The following is a 17,740-nucleotide window of genomic DNA, read 5'->3' as shown; positions in this document are numbered from 1 at the left end:
TTTTGTCCCTTGTAAGATCAAAGGTGATGCTGATACCTAATTCCTTCGACACCGCATGATCACACAGGCTGGTGTGTTTCTTCCATGTGGGCTTTGTTGCTTCTCAGCTAGATGGCCGCTTGTTTACCTTCAAGCCTTTAAGACCCTCATGATAGCCGAGCACCATGTGAATGAGGGGGAGTGTGGAGTGGAGACCCAAAGTCCATCTGTAGACAACTGGACATCCCCTCACAGAGTGGTCACATGTAAGAGACGAGACAGTCAGGGTGCTGTACAGCACTGATGAAACATACATCTTTCCTCTAGTTCTTTAATGCTTCCCTCCCCCCGCCCCCGACTATCATGACCCCAATTTTACCTTACAAATCTGGCTAGACCAGAGGATGTACACTGGTACAGATAAGAGCTGGAAACACGGGGAATCCAGGATAGATAAACCCCTCAGGACCAATAATGACAGTAGCCTTACCAGGAGGATAAGGGGAAGGTGTGGGGAGAAAGGGGGGACTGATCACAATGATCTACATATAACCCCCTCCCAGGAGAAGGACAACAGAAAAGTGGATGAAGGGAGACATCAGTCAGTGTAAGACATAAAAAAAAAAAAAGAAGATAAATTATCAAAGGTTCATGAGAGAGGGAGGGAAAAAATGAGCTGATATTAAGGGCTCAAATAGAAAATATACTAGCAACATATGTACAAATGTGCTTGACACGATGGCTGGATGTATGGATTGTGATAAGAGCTGTATGAGTCCCCAATAAAATTATTTTTTTAAAAAAGAAAAAGGTCAAAATTGATACAAGCCACACCCCGGAGAAAGTCCCATGTACCCATCACATAACATACTTCTCCCCTGCACCCACTTCCACCCCGAAGTTTATAGTCTTCTTCCCAGCCTGCAGAACCTGTACCTCCATTTCATTTTACTTATGTGAATAGTTACCCGGATCTTCTCTTTCTTTTACCACCTTTGTATGGATCTCTAAATATTGCGTTACAACTCAAAACTCAACTCACTGCTATCGGTGATTCTTAGCAAACTGCCACCCCCTTCCTGCCCCCAGGGTTTCAGAGACGTAACTATTACTGTTCCCGGGAGAAAAAAGCCCTGTTGTTCTCCCGTGGAGCTGCTGGTGATTGTGAACTGCTGACCACGAGGTTGGTGGCCCCGCGGGTAAGTGCTGCCCCTCCAGGGCTCCTGCCAATATCACATTAAGCTCTCCTTTTTCTTTTTTGTTTATATAAATGGCATCATTCTATAGTTAAGACGTTCTTTTTCACATCGCATATGGTTTTGTTTTATAAATCGTTCTCTGTTGCCTGTGTCCCTTTAGTTCAGTGGTTCTCAACCTTCCTCATGCCGCGACTACTTTCATACAGTACCTCGTGTTATGGTGACCCCCCCAACCATAAGATTATTTTCATTGCTACCTCATCACTGTCATTTTGCTACTGTTATGAATCGGGTGACCCCTCTGAAAACGGTCGTTCGAACCCCCAAAGGGGTCACAGCCCACAGGTTGAGAACCGCTGCTTTAGTTGGTTTCTATAACTACTAGGTGGTATGCCTAAGGATCGATGCCTTGGAATTAGGGTCAGGAGGAGATTGTTGAAAGTACCACGGACCACCAAGAGAACAAACACATCCGTCTTGGCAGAAGTACAGTCAGACGGCCCCTTCGTGTCAAGGAGGGCGAGACTGCGTCTCCTGGACTTTGGACACGCTGTCAGGAGAGACCGGTGCCTGGAAATGGCGCTCACGCTTAGGAAAGTAGAGGGGCGGACCCTCAGGGAGGGGGATGGACACAGTGGCTGCAGCAAAGGACTCAAACGTAATAGCAGTTGCGGGGATGGCACAGCACCGGGAGGCTTTCCTGGTGGTACACGGGGTCACTGTGAGCTGGCACCGACCTGGTGGCACCACCATAACCATGACATCAAGAGAGGGACCAGTCTGTGAAAAGGGCATCCTGCTTGGTAGCAGGGCAGCCACAGACAGCAAGACTCTGGAGGAGACGGTTTGACTCAGGGGCTGCCACCGTGGATGCAAACTTGGCCAGAGTCGTGAGGGCTGCCCTGGGCTGGGTAGTTTTTTATTGATGTGCTGTTCCGAGGGTCCCTATGGCTCAGGACCCACTGGATGGCCTCTCACAGCCGCTACCGTGGAGAGAGTGCGAGGGAGTGGCTAAGTGATGTGTCTCGGTCCATAATACTGATGATAAGTCAATCTAAGCGATAATACCGCACATTAACTCAAGGAGGCCAGGCCCCGTGCCAAGTGCCTTGCCGTCACTTCCGGACCTTTGTGCTCTCCTTTCGCTCTGCTGGGAGTGCCCTGCCCTTTGCCCCACCCCTGCCTTATGCCTCCCGGTCCATTCTATTTGGTCAATGCCTTTCGACAGATCCATTCATCCTCCTCCCGATGATGTCACCTCCTCCCTGAGGCTCTCACAGTCCCCTGCCTCAGGCCCTACATCCAGCTGGGCCATCCTCCAGGGCTCAGACTGCTGGGAGCCAGTCAGATGGCTGATGAGTCCTACAACGCCCAGGCCTCCCCAGTAAGCCACAGCCTCTCTGCCAGCCCAGGGGAGGGCTCCTTCTGGCCACGCTGACTTTCCTCCCTGGAGCCCAGGGCTGCTCCTCCTACCGCTGGAGTGTGCAAGCCCGGGTCCCCATCCCAGGAGCCCTCGGCTTCAGGGTGCAGAGACCACCCACCTCCGCTCCTCTCCTTCCGGCTGACTTGCCAACTCCCTGGAGGCTGCCTTCCTGGGTCTCCCTCCAGGCTCCAGGCTCCAGAAAGGGCCACCCCTGCCACTGAGAAAAGGAACTGGTGAGGGAAGGGCCTCAGAGATGACCTTTGCCCCACTCTGGCTTCGGGGATGGAGAAGCTGGCCACTGCAGTAGGGGGGCAGGGTGGGGGCGGACTGGGCCCTGAGCCTTCGCAGAGTGACTGTAGAGTTGCTGGTTAAATCCAACAAGCTCACAGGATCATTTATTTCTCATACACACCTTCCAGGGAAATTCAATTAGCAGAAGATGTTTCTGTGCCTTTATATAAACACAAATGGTTTGTGCCTTTCTGAAGTCCTATTAGCCTTTAAAAAGGGGACTTAACAAAATCTAACGGCTTCGAGTTTAGTCCTAGAATAAAATGAGCTCCTCCGTACCTCAAAACAAAACAAAACAAAACTCACTTCTATCGAATAGATCCCGATTCACGGTGACCCTGCAGGAAAGACCTGCCTCGGTGGATTTTCTAGACTCTTTACGGGAGTAGAGAGCCTCGTTTTTCTCCCGTGGATTGACTGGCGGTTTCGAAAGGCTGGCTCTGTGTTTAGCAGCCCAGTGCTTACTGTTTTATATTGAGGGGAAAATTCCACCAACCTCTTGAGTAGAGAAAGGGCCAGCCCCCTCCCGTGGGCGGAAACACCTGGCCTATTAAATAAAGGGCTGTCAAAACAGTTGTAAAACTGGAGACCTGTTTCAAGTGAGAATTGAACAAATTCACTTTTTGTCACGTATTCAGTAGTGCAGAACGCATCTGGATGATCAACGGTTGCGATAAAATGGTGTCATTTCCTTGCAGGAGCTCTGGTGGTGTAGTGACTGTAGTGGTTATGCATTGAGCTGCTAACCACAAGGCCAGTGGTTCAAACCCACCAGTCGCTCTGCAGGAGAAAGATGAGGCTGTGTATGTTCCTAAAGATTTAAAGTCTCAGGAAACAAAATGGGAAGTTCTACGGAAGTTTGGGTTTGGAGAACTGGGGAAGGAAAACACTGGATCCGGGGCATCCAGGGATGCGGCAATGAAGGTGAAACAGAATTCACAAGGCCGGGCTGTGCCAAAGGGACCCAGAGGGCAGGAGAGCATTTACTGGCAGAGCTGGAATAATTAAAACAATAAAATGCATAGGATAGTGTTTGGTCATAACCCCAGAGCATAGAGTAATAGTCCATAAATCCGCCCCCAACCCCAACTCCCAAACCCAGTGCTGTTGAGTCAATGCTGACTCACAGCGACCCTAATGGGCGGAGTCGAACCGCCCATGGACGCCCACTGCCTCATCTGTCCTCCATGACCTTGCAGTTCACAGCCGAGCACTTAATACCCGCCACGGTCCCTCCACGAGACGAGGCCGACACACGTAAGTGATTGGGAACAGACATCAATGGGGAGCGAAAGACTCAGAACGTGGTTGGAGCTGGTAGCCTTCATTGCTGAGTGGCCTTCGTCCATCTCAAAAGGATCGAGTCCACGAGACCACTGCAGAAAGACCACTACTGTCAAAAGCCAAGGGGAGGTTTTTCACAGAAAAGGCAGCCTTCTTTGATGGTTCCCAGGACAGGAGGGCAGGAGCGGGAGACGAGGCTGTGGGCTGGAGGGTCGAAGGGTGCTGCCTCAGGAGAAGGGGGAGGCAACAGAGAGTAAGAGGGAGGTCGGCAAACCACGAGGGAGGCAGGAGAAGACACTGGAAGGTGTTCAAGTGTGCGAGGCCACAGAGGCAAATGCTGTCATAAACACGGTCCTGCAATTGAGGTGATCTCCGAGCAGGTGTGTGGATAGACGCGCGGGCTGACAGGTATGGGTGGGATGGTGGGAGGACGCCATGGGTAGATACAGATTTGGCAAAGGTATATTTGTGTGTGTATATATATAACTTTGCTGCAAATATATCCTTGAAATATGGTTGAGCAGACAGGAGGCCAAGCTATCAAACCCCCTTAGGGAGGGTCTGACCTCGAGGGAATGAGTCCCTGGGCTGGGGGCTCAGGACCAGAGTCTCAGGGCACACTGAGGTCCAATGGCATAACCTATGTCATAACTCCTTGGGTGAGTGATAACTGGGGCCTTAAAAGCTCGTGAGCAACCATGTGCCACTGCTGGTCTTTCCCATCTGCAGGAAAGAGGAGTGGTGACGTTCCAAAGACTAGGGCAACAGTGAGCCCAGTGGATTCGTGAGCCACGCCAACATCAGCGTGTCAGTCTGGGGAGACTAGGGAAACAAATCCCCAGATGCCCATATGTGTGTTGGAAAGAGCTTTATCTACAAGAGCCCAGTCCAGATCAAGTCCGTAAGTCCGATATTAGCCCATATGTCTAACACCAATCTATAAAGTCCTCTTCAGACTCACAAAACACATGCAATGATACCGAATGAAGGAAGATCACAGGCCAGTGGGTGGAAACTCTTGTAGATCCAGTGGCAGTGGAAGATCTCAGCGCTGGCAGGGGTCTCCATGTGACTCCTTCAGCTCCCAGGGCTCTGGCTCCATCAGGGTAGTTTCATGAGCTTCTCGTCAGAACTGTCTCACAGGGAGTGAGCGTGTGTCCTGCCTCCAATGAGCTATTTATCTTTTTAGCACCTCCAAATGAGGTCATCAAGCTGTGAACTGATTGACAGGCTAAACCCCACCCCTTCAATCTTAAACCTCAAATTGACAATGGACTATGTAACTACCACAATCAGTCTCCACAACCCTGAGACCGGAAGAACTTGATGGTACCCAGCCATCACAGCCAACTCTGCCCCAAAGGATCACAACAGAAAACTCTTCATCGAGCGGGAGAAAAATGTGGAGCACAATTCCCAAATCCTCACAGAGCCCAGGTGTGCTGGTTGATAAAGACTGGTTGAATCCCTAAGACTACAGACCTTCCTTCGTCACCCTTCAGGTCCGGAAGGGATCTCACTCCAGGGGTAGACTCATCAGCCATGTTTAATATCAGAAGGGCAGCACTCACCCAAGGCCAAAGTCCAGGGGGTGAGGAAAGTGGGAGGAATGGAAACAGGAAGCTCAGCGAGGAAGTGGGGTACGTGATAGCCCTTCGAGGGGACGGCGGTGGGGGAGTTGAAGCAAACTCATATAAACGGTTGAATGTGAAGCTGAGTATAATAAAAAGCTGAGTAAATAAATCAACCGGGGAGAAGAGACCAGTCTCATTTGCCACGGGCTCCATTTGAGAATAGTCTGAAATGACTGAATTGCTTCTAAATAACAGAATGGGGGCGGGATGCGGGTGGTGGGCAGTGGTGGCTCGGTGGTGGAATCCTCACCTACCATGTGAGACCCCAGTCCGATGCCCCACGGCACCTTCTGGACAGCTATCACCCAGCCCTCCGTGGACACGTGCGGGCCGCTCTGAGGCCGAGCAGGTTTCAGCCGAGCTTCCGGACCGAGACCGGGAGGCAGGAGAGTTGCTTTTGGACATTAGCCGAGGAGCCCCGGTGGTCACAGTGATCCAGGAGGAGAGGCTGTGGCCTTGGAAAGCACATTCCCGGTCTGCGTCCTAGGCGCCGAGGGGGGAACTGGCAACCATCTGGTTAGTCGTCAAAACCTTAGCTCTTTGCATCACCTGGGGACTGAGCGCGAGTACGCTTCCACAGCGGCGCCTGGAGTCTTGGTCCAGCCTGCAGGAAGGATATCCCGTGACACAGGATAATCCCCCTTGGAGAGGATCCCCAACGTCAAAACTTGAGACCTTCCTGCCCATGGGGCGCAGGCCTTCCCTCTCTTCCTTGCCTCCCAAATTCGGCTCCCTCTGTTTCTTCCCGAATTCCTGAGTGCACCCCTTCCAGACTCAGCCTGGGAAGCTCCACAGAGATGGCTTAGCAGGATCCTCTGATTTAGAGGCGGAGGTTGAGACCGAAAGGGACTGGCCGTGGCCACATGGCGAGCCACGTGAGGCAGAGCCGAGTCCTGGGTTGGCGCAGAGTTCATGAGCTCAGCAGTAACCCGCGAAATCGGAGGTCTGAGTCTGTCCCACGGCACCTTAGAGGACAGGCCCTGCGATCCCGACTTCCGAGAACGCGCACAGGGGCTTCAGGAGTAGGAGCAGGACGGGCCAGGTTTGCTCCCTTTCAGGCATGCAATCCGATTCTGGTCCCGCATGCCACAGCGACAGGATCAGGTACACCTGAGCACCTGGAAGGGGCAAGGTTTAACTCGGAGGCACGCGGACTCTCAGGCATCTGAAGTGGGTGTGCTGTGGGTGGAAGGCTTCGCAGAGGCCTTGCTACCTGCCCCCTTAGCAAGTGAGCCCGCCTGCTCGAGGCCAGGAAGTGGAGTTGATCTCTGAGGTCAAAGGGCCAGAGGGAAATGTGCTCAGGCCTGGCGATGAGGAGAGGGAGTGGGTCCCCAGTCTTGGAGTCAAAGGTTCCTTAATCAGCACTAATGACACAGCACCAGTTGCCAGAGAAACCTGAGTCCTAGAGCCCTTGCCAGGGCCTGGGGTGGGGCGCTCCTGTCTGTCCTCAGAGTCCCTGCTGCTTTCTGTCCTCGGTTTACAACTGAGCGCACAACTGTCTCCCTCCCGCCTGACGTTAGCTACTTAGACGGGGTCCCTGCATTTTCTTCTTCTCTACACCCTGGCACAGGGCCTGGCCTGGGGGCGGGGAGGTGTTGGCGGACCAGTGGGCTGAGCTGGTGTGGGGCTGTGTACACCTCGGTGGCACCCTCCTTGCCAAGTCCTGTGTGTGAATCCCTTGTAACTGGAAAGGGACAGGAGTCGCCTGGGCACTTAGGTCTCCATCTGAGCCATCCAGGAAGATCCAGATGAGAAACTGGCCGTGGAGGAACTTGAAACGAGGTCAGGTCTGACCACAGAGTCAGGTGGTCACTGTGGGCTGGGATGACGTTGCCTCACGTGGTCACCAGCGCAGGCACTCACGTGGTCAGCGTGGTCATCCACAGATGGGTGGCTTTAGGGAGTGCCTTATAAGTTCTGGGAGGTCACCAGTGGGCAGCTCAATGCTGGCAAAAGTTCTGATGGGCGATGGGAGATGCCACTGGCCAATTAAAGTATCTCAGAGGACTTGCAGGAACCCTGGTGGCCTATGGGTTACACATTGAGCTGCTAACTGCAAGGTCAGCAGTTCAAAAACACCAGCCACTCTGAAGGAGAAAGCTGAGTCTTTCTCTTCCCATAGAGAGGTACAGTCTCTGAAACTCGCTGGAGCAGTTCTGCCCTGTCCTATAGGGTTGCTATGAGTCAGCATCCACTCAATGGCAGCCAGAGCCCAAGAGGATTTGCTGGCTGTCCAGAAATCTTTGTCCCATCCCCCTTCCTGACCAACCAGCCCAACCCAGCTGCCATTGAGTCAATCCTGACTCACAGTGACCCTATATAGGAGTTTTAATACTGTACATATATTTTTTCATGTTAAAAATCATTTTATTGGAGGCTCATACAACTCTTACCACAATCCATACATACATCAATTGTGTAAAGCACATCTGTACATTCTTTGCCCTCATCATTCTCAAAACATTTGCTCTCCACTTAAGACCTTGGCATCAGCTCCTCATTCCCTCCCCCACACACCCTCTCTCATGAACCCTTGATCATTTATAAATTATTATTTTGTCATATTTTACACTGTCTGACGTCTCCCTTCACCCACTTTTCTGTTGTCCATCCCGCAGGGAGGAGGTTATATGTAGATCCTTGTAATCGATTCCCCCTTTCCACTCCACCCTCCCTCCACAATACTGTACATCGTTTTTGTTCTAAGATTCTCTTATTATTTTTTAATTGTTTTATTAGGGGCTCATACAACTCTTGTCACAATCCATGCATACATCAATTGTGTAAAGCACATTTGTACATTCCTTGCCCTCATCATTCTCAAAACATCTGGTTTCCACTTAAGCCCCTGGCATCAGCTCATTTTTTCCCCTCCCTCCCCCCTCCCCCCTCCCTCGTGAACCCTTGATAATTTATAAATTATTATTTTGTCATATCTCTCCCTGTCCAACTTCTCCCTTCACCCACTTTTCGGTTGTCTGTCCCCCAGGGAGGAGGTTATATGTAGATCCTGTAGTCGGTTCCCTGTTTCCATCCCCCTCCCCCAACAATACTGCACATCCTGATGTGGGGCAGACAGCCGTATCTTTCTCCCGAAGAGCAGCTGGTGGCTTTGAACTGCTGGCTTTGCATCTAATCCACAGCATCACCAGACTTCCTTTCCTGCGAAATCCCCTGGCCTTGCGACCCAGGCTGAAGTCATCCCATCCCAGGAGTGAGGTCTAGTAATTTAAAGCAATCAAACGACCCCGTTCCCTAACCTCATGCGAACAACAACAGTTTCCCCCCAAACACAAGCCAAGGAGCCCATTCTGACTGCTGGCAATCTGCTAGGACAGAGTAGAGCCTCCCCTCAGTGTTGACTAGGCTGTCAGTCCATCTGCAGGCTTGCCTCCTCCTCCTGGTGAGTGGCCGGCGGGCTCCCACCATGGGCCTTGCCATTAGCGGCCCAGTGCTTCACCTCAAGGCCTCTGGCTCCTTTTTGATGGTGAAAGGTCAGCAAACTGCTGTCAGACCCATTCCCTGCTTTGCCACCTGGCACGTGGTGAACTGGAGGCTCTGGGAGGTCAGGAGACTCGCTCTGGGTTTCTCAGCTGCCCCGTAGGCTCAGACTCCAAATCCTCAGCCCAGGAACTCTGGATGCTTAATGATTATCATGGGCATGTTTGGATTTCTGTGATTTTCAGTGGGATCACCACTACATGTTTCTATCTTGGGCCCATCCACCGGGTTTCCTGCGAGGGAGGAATGGTCATATTCTCTTCGTGGTGCAGATAAGGAGGTGGAAGCTCAGAGAGGCTCAAAGGTCACAGAGCCCCTGTGGGTTTCCAAGACTGTCACTCTCTACAGGGGTAGAAAGTCTCTTTCTTCCAAGGAGCAGCGAGTGGTTTTGAACTGCCAGCCTTGAGGTTAGCAGCCCAACACATAACCACCACACCACCAGGGCTCCTTCTGTAGGGTATCAGAGCCTGCCCATTGTTACAGGAGCAGACAGCCGCATCTTCCTCCCTCTATGAAGCTGATGGAATTGAACCACCGACCTTGTGGTTAGCAGCTTTGCATTCAACTCCTAACCCAGAGGCTGGCAGTTGGAGCCCACTAGCGGTGCTGTGGAAGAAAGGCCTGGTGACCCGCTTCCACGAGGATTACAATTTTTAAAAACCACTTGGAGCACATCTAGGGTGGCCAGGAGTCAGAATGGACTAAGGAATTTGGTTCAGTTTGGTGTGTGCCAATGAGACTTGTAGATGCTTACACCGGTTCTCTGTGATGGAATCCCTGTTTGAAAACATTTCCATGTAGTTTATCGGGCACAGGGGGGTTGGTGGGGAGGGTGAGGAGTATTGAGGGGCAAACAATGAATGGGGGATGGGGGAGGGAACACCAGAATGGATTGTGATGATGTAGATGCAACTCTTTTAGAGAGAGATTTAACTATGGAAAGGTATGATAGCTGAATATTAAATCAAGAACACTCCTGAAAGAAAGAAAAGAAACCAATCTTGCCCTATGATTACCCTGGGTGAAGGAGGGAGAGTTTCTGCTGAGGGGCATTGAGTTTATGTCAATGGTGGTGGAAAAATTTGGAAAAGCCTCTTAATACTGGATGTACAACATGAAGAGGATCATCGATGGCCCCGAATGACACATGTTAAAGTGGAGCTGGAGAGTGTTTTGGTGTGGATATTTTTGCCACAATTAAAAGGTTACACATAACAAAATGTAATTTCATTACTTTCAGAAGATTAAGAAGATATTTTGAGAGAATTTACCCGATACCAAAAATTGTATCCAAAAGTTTATGTTCAGTATAATATTTAATAAGATTCCTAATTCTTAAGGGCAAATGCTTTTGACTCTTTTTTATTTAATAAGTGATGTCTACTGTTTAATATAATTTAAATTAATTTCTGGAGGAAAAGCAAGATTTATAGATGAACGCATTAAAAAGTCATTTGTCAGGCTTGGTTTGGGGCCTGAGTATATACTGAAATGATTATTATCGATTAAAATGTAACTGCATGCTATAAATTAAAAAATAATAATTATGCTCGCTTGCAATGTGGGGTTTAGAATCCATGCACCTTGGGCTTCGTTTTTGTGATTTATTTAGTTATCTCAGAAACAATTTTGTGTGTGTCTTGTTTCTAAACGAAGAGATGAGAGAGAAGACAGGCTCTCGTCAAATAACCCTCTTCGGGTCCAAATAGCTGTTATTTTCAAGAGATGAAAAGCTAAAATGGCTATCATATTTTCTCTCTCTCTCATTTTTCTTTTCATATTTTCTCTTTCGTGCTGGTTTGTGAAGTACTCGAGACATCTTGATGTTCTACATATTTTTTGAACAGGTGATATACAAACAATGTAAAAGGTTCAAAAGGCACAGGTGTGTTTTTAGTAGAAACAACATCTCCTTCCCGCAGCCCTGAGAGTGGCTCAGCGCTCCAGGAGCGGCCACGGTGAGCGGCTCCGTGTGTGTCTTTGCAGATAGAATCTGTGCAGATGCAGGCAAATATTTGCACACGTACAGTCTGCCTTGGTTCCTTTGTACCCGTATCCACAAAGAGCCTGCCACACCCCCAATGGCACACCTGGCTTTTCTTCTTGTTAATACACCTTTGGGATCACTCTAATCTAAAGCGTCATGCTGCCTGCCACGTGACTGTTAATAATGGAGAAACGCGGATTCCACCTCAGGATGTCCCGTCACTTACTCAGCCCGTGTGTGGCCGGCAGACAAGGCTTATCGAGGTTGTTTCCAGCCTTCAGCCATTACAAACACCCCTGCAACGCAGAGCTCCTGTCCATTCACACACCAACGTGCACCTGTGCAAACAAACCCAGCGTGCAGACGCGGACGGACGGAGCGGGGTCAGATCCGCCTGCTGGGCCAAAGGGTATAAGAACCGGTTTGCGTTTCACTTGTAAGTAGGGATAATGTGTTTCCCCCAGCTCATATATGGAAGACAAACTTGTATTGTTTTTGTGATTCACTGTTTGTGTCTTTCCTCTATTTTTCTGCTAAACGATTAGTCTTTTTATTTTTTCTTTAGCGGTTGGCTCTCTCTCTCTCTCTCTCTCTCTCTCTGGCAGTGAGTTTGGGTTTCTTTCTTTTGTTACCGTTTTATTGGCACATAACCCACATGTCATACACTTGACAGATGTCCACATGTTTCAATCATATCAGGAAGAATTGTACAATCATCACCCCTATCAATTTTAGAACAGTTTCTTTTCCCAGGCTACAGCTGTTTAAAGGAAAGGGGAAATGACTGCTGGCGACAGGTTGAGAAGAGGCCTTTTCGGGTCAGTCAGTTGTTGTTTGATGTTGAGTTCATTTATGTTTTCTTTTCTCGTCTTTCTTGCCAAACCAGAAGGAACTGATCTGCTTTAGGTAGACGAATGGAGCGTTTTATTTGATAGCTTTTGGGGCTCACTGTGACATTGTGGAAGGCCATCCCCAGTATAGATTATGGCCCCAATTCTCTCATCTTTTTTTCTAACACATATACAGCTTCATTTGAAAAAACAAAACAAAATAAAAAAGGGGTGGGGAAACGACATAATAGCACATGCTACAATCTGTACACAGGCAAGTCGGTAATTCTGAGTGCATTGTTCAAACACTGCAGCCATTCTTCATTCTGCGCAGGGGGTGGAATGAACTCAAGGAAGCAAACACTCCCAATCTCCCCTCCCACCCACTCCTGGTAATCATTCATAATCTTTGCTTTCTATGGGCTTATTTCATATAAGTGAGCTCAGACAGTATTTGTCCTTTTGCTACAGTTTTGCTCAGCACGAGGCTCTCAAGGTGACCCATTTGTACTGGCTTCATTTTTTAAGTACAGTTTTCCACCTGTTGGAGTTAATTTTGGTTGAAGGCACGGGGTAGGGAGCCAACTTAATTATTCTGATGGGCACACGGTGGTCCTAAGAGCCTTTATCAACTGCAGTCAGATGTAAGCCGTACGTGAAGAGGTGGAGTTGACAGCACATCTTCATTTGAACAAGAAGTGCCTATGGAAGAGGAAGTGGGCCCCGTGGCTAACTGTCTCCGCGGACGACTGCCTCCTTTGCCAGGAGACCAGACTAACTGGGTGGGGCCTGCACGCCTACCAGCATAGAGCATTGCAAACCAGAGATTCTGCAGAAGAATCCTGATCTAAAGGGCAGGGGGGAAGGCAGAACAAAATTGAAAATTTTCATGGATCTGGACTTTCTGTGTGAGGCTCCAAAAATTATCACCCTGAGGAAAAGTTATGAACATTTCATAGCCATAGCCAAATAACTGGAGGGAAGACGTTTCTGGACCCGAGAACTTAGGACCCATCAATGTAGCCCATAAAGAAAATATTCTATGTCTTACTTTGGCGAAGGAGTGGGATCTTCAAAGCTTGCGGTGCGTAGTTATGACAGGTACGACGATTGGTCTCCCCTGTCCAGAGCAAGACATAGAACAGATGATCGAAGGCACGAGGAAATAATGGGTCCACAGGACTAAAGGACCACACGGGCCTCCTCCTCAGCGACCTTGCTAGCTGACGAACTAGACGACGCCTGCTTCCACTGCCAGCTGCTTGTCCAGGAATCACGACAGAGGGTCCTGGATGGAATGGGGGAAATGTTCACCCAAACTCAAACTCTTAACAAAAAAAGACCAGGCTTAGTGCTTGGCTAGAGACTGACGGAGCCTTGAAGACTACGACTTTCAACCACTCTTCAGGCCTGGAATGAAACTTACCCTCCTGGCTCAATCTCGGCCAAACAATGAGCCGATCCGTCAGGTGAGTTGGGAGAGCTTCACTCTTGGAAATAATTGGCCATTGAGCTCAAACCCACTGCCGCAGAGCAAGCAGATCCTGACTCAGAGCGACCCGTTCAGGGCAGAGAAGACCTGCGTTAGCTTTCTCCTTCAGAGCAGCTGGTGGATTAGAACCATAGACCTTCAGGCACAAGCCTAACGATGAACCCAAGGCCCTACCCGGCTCCTTGGTAAAGTCCGCATAGGCCCACGAATGGTCCCGTTAGAACCATGGCTGCTGCTATACACTGTCTAGAAGGGTTGAACTTACGGTGAGGGCAGAACAGAACTGGCCCTCCGGGGTTTCCTTTGGGTAAATCTGCGGCATAAGACAGACCCCTCTACAGTGTTGACAAGCAAGGAGGTTACTTCGAGGATTAAGGTGCATCTGACCCAAGCCGCAGTGTTTTCCGTGGCCTCATATGCACACGACCGTTGAACGTGGGGAAAGGAAGCCCCACGCAGAACTGACGAGGGGGAAGTGGTGCTGGCGAAGAACACCGGAAGGCCCACGGGCTGCCAAAGAGCAAACCAGTCTGTCTTGGAGGGAGTGCAGTCAGAATGCTCCTTAGAGGCAAGGAGCGTACTTTGGGCAGGTTGTCAGGAGAGGCCAATCCCTGGAGAGGGACATCGCGCTTAGTGAAGCAGCGGGCTGGCGGCTGAAGGACGGGTCGACACAGTGGCTGCGTTGACATCAGAACAACTGTGGGGGCGCCACAGGACTGGGGAGCGCGGCCGCGTTTTGTTGTACATGGGGTGGCTGTGAGACGCCATCCACCCGCCAGCACCTAAGAACAAGTGCTTCCTAAATGGAATCTTTACATCCGGAGCCCCGGGATACAGTGTCTAAAGGTTTGAACCCCACCAGCTGCTCCGAAGGAGACAGATGTGGCAATTTTGCTTTCGTAAGCTTGACAGCCTTGGGAGGTGGGGTGAGGGTGGGGGTGCTGTGTGCAGGGTGGGGGTGGGGGGCAGTCCTACTCTGTCCTGGAGGCTCACTGAGGCGGAATGGATTCCAGGACAGTGGGTGTGGTCGGCTTAATCTTTCTGGGAACGGATCACCAGATCTGCTCTCCCGCAGAGCGATGACTTTTTGATTAGTAGTCAAAGGATGAAGCATGTGTGTCATCAGGGGTCCTTAGTTTAAAACATGAATAAATGATCTCTATTAATTCCTTACAACATAGACCCAGATGCTAGCACAGCATTTAAGGACTTGAACCCGCTGGGGAAACTCTCTCGGGACTTGCATTTGATTGAACTGTGCCCCTTAAAGCTACATTGGAGCCCGGCCTCTGCACCGATGACTGTGACCTTGTTAGGGGAAATAAGATTTTTCTTTACAGATGTTGTAAGTTAAATGAAGGTACATCGCAGGGCCGATGCTAATCCTCATCCCTTTTGAGGGGTGGTTTGTAAAAGGGAGTCACAGGCAGAATGGGGACACGGAGGACAGCACCTCCTTCAGAAATGCCATGATGTCTGCAGAGGGGCTAACATCGCACCTGATGTCTAATACATGGGATCTATGAATAGACTCATCTTTTCACGCTCCGTGTTGCTTCGATGGGGAAAGTGAGCTCTCAAGGGCACTGGCTGGCTGGGGCCACACCTCCAACATGTCTATGAGCAGCTGGGGAAGAGGCACAGGAAAAACAAACAAACAAACAAATAAACAAACACACCGCCATCAAGTTAGTCCCGACTCCTAGGGGCCCTACAGGACAGGGTACAGCTGCCTCTCTGGGTTTCCAAGACTGTGAATCTTTACAGGAGTAGGCTGGTGGGCTCGAACCCCTGACCTGAGGCTAGCAGCTCAGTGTGTTGTTGTTAGGTGCCACCGAGATGGTTCTGACCCGTAAAGACCCAACGCACAACAGAACAAGACCCTGCCCGGACCTGTGCCATGCTCACACTTGTCCCCATGTCCCACAGTGGCCGTCACGCTGTCACCCCCTCGTGGAGGGCCTGCCTCTTTTTCGCTGCCCCTCTGCTTTCCCAAGCGTGAGGTTCTTCTCCAGGGACTGCCTCTCCTGACAACATGCCCGAAGTTAAAACCTTCTGTGTGAAACCTCAGGCATAGAATGGAAACGTTGTCAGTAAAGGCCGAGTGGACCGCATGAAAGGCAGCCCCTTGGCCCTGAGAGAGGACTAGAAGGTACCCCACCACTACCGTGATTGCAGGGGCCACCATCGGAGGCCCAGGATTGAAGGGAGAAAACTGCAGACCCAAATCGAAAAGCCTCAGCCAGACAGGCGGAACCCTTGAGACAATGCCACCCCCCTCCCCCGGCACTGATCTAAACCACCCTCCTGGCCAACTTCTAGCCAAATGGTAGTCAGGCCTAGCAGGTGAGCGCCACCAGCAGGAAGGCTCACCAAAGAGCTCAAGGGCCCCATTTGCCCAGGGACAAAGCTGAGGTCAGGAAGGGATGGGCGAGAAAAGGGGAAGGTGCACACTGGGAGGAAGGAGGGCGGAAGAGCACGGTGACAGTGTGGGGACTGAAGTCCGTGCCACAAAGCGACATGTGTGCGAACTGTTGAATGCGACACAAGTTCTCACCCAAATCACACTAAAGAAGAAAGTGAGAAAAAAGAAAGTGATCGCTCTCTTTCATGGATTGAGTTGTGCCCTCAACTCCCCAAACAAAAAACAACAGATGAAATGATAGACTAAACCTCCAAAGTAACATACAATTAGTGTGGATGTAAAACATTTTTGGTAATTGCATGAAACACTTGTGGGATTGGGGTCGGAGGTTCAGTAGGACCCCAATTTAAGATGACTGTTCCCACAACCAGTGTGATCTCGGGCTGGGCCCAGAGAGGTATAGAATTCAGCGTGAGGCCATAGAGTTGACCTGGAGGGCTGTGCTCAATTCTGCTCTGCGTCTCTACTCTGTGACTGTGAGCACTGACCTGTGATGAAAAGGGGTGCCTTCAGAGGGACTGAGCTCCCCATCCCTGGTGGGGGGCAAGTACAGTGAGGTTACACCGCCCACCATCAGGAATGTGGGAAGAATTTCTCCTGTGGGTTCTGAGATGATGTCAACAAAAAATTTCAGACTTAACAAAAATTTTTTTAGCTATGAAATTATTTTTAATAATAACACTGCAGAAAGATACTCTTAATAGTCTTTAGTATAGCTATTTTTCAACAAAAATCTTTGTTGGCTAAATACACCCATATGTTGCCGCTGTTGCTAGGTGCCATCAAGTCCGTTCCAGCTCATAGCGACCCTGCCTATGCACAACAGAACGAAACACCGCTTGTTCCTGTGCCAGCCTCCCAATTGTCCTTATGTTGTTAGCTGATGTCACGTCAGCCTTGACTCAGCACACTTCCTGTCCCCATGGTGGGCTATGGATCGGACACTGGGCTTTTACCGGCTGATTTTCTAGAGTAGATCGCCAGGTGTTTCTTCCTCTTCTGTCTCTGTCTAGAAGTTCTGCGGGAACTTGATCCGAATCATAACATCTGACAGCAGGTGCTGTGCCTCGCCTTGTGCACGAGGGCCTTGCCTGGGAATCAAACTGGGGTCTTGTGGGTTCCCAGCACCTGATACACATATTGTAGCCAACAGATGCGTGTCATCCACATGTCCTGCTTTAAGATACATGTTTAAAACCAGCATTGCTGGCATCGTGATGACCTTATATTCAGCATCTCAGGTGACTGCATCCTTCTTTTCTGAACAACGTTTGTTCAAACAGTGCCATCTTTGAAGCAAGCAAGTCAAGAATTTTTGTTGTTGACAAGACAATCTGTATTTCATCTTATACATGTCCTATTACAAGGTATGTCTTGAAATGTAAAAAGTGTGTCCAAATAAAAGCTATTACAAACAAACAAACAACCCCAGCATTCCTCTGTGTTAGTCTGGGTTGACTGGAGAAACAAATCCAAGGAGCCACTCATTATGTGTATAAGAACTTTATATCACAGAGTAATTGTGTATCATGAAAACATCTCAGAATAGTCCCGATTAAGTCCATAAGTCTGATATGTTCGATACCATCTATAAATTCCTCTTAAGACTCACGCAACACGTGCAATGACGCTGAATGCAGGAAGATCCCAGGCCAGTGGGTGGAAAGTCTTGTGGACCCAGTGGCAGTGGAAGCG

This window comes from Tenrec ecaudatus, chromosome 1, assembly GCF_050624435.1.
Source record: "Tenrec ecaudatus isolate mTenEca1 chromosome 1, mTenEca1.hap1, whole genome shotgun sequence".
NCBI classification, from domain to species: domain Eukaryota; kingdom Metazoa; phylum Chordata; class Mammalia; order Afrosoricida; family Tenrecidae; genus Tenrec; species Tenrec ecaudatus.
Note: the sequence above shows the minus strand (reverse complement) of the source record.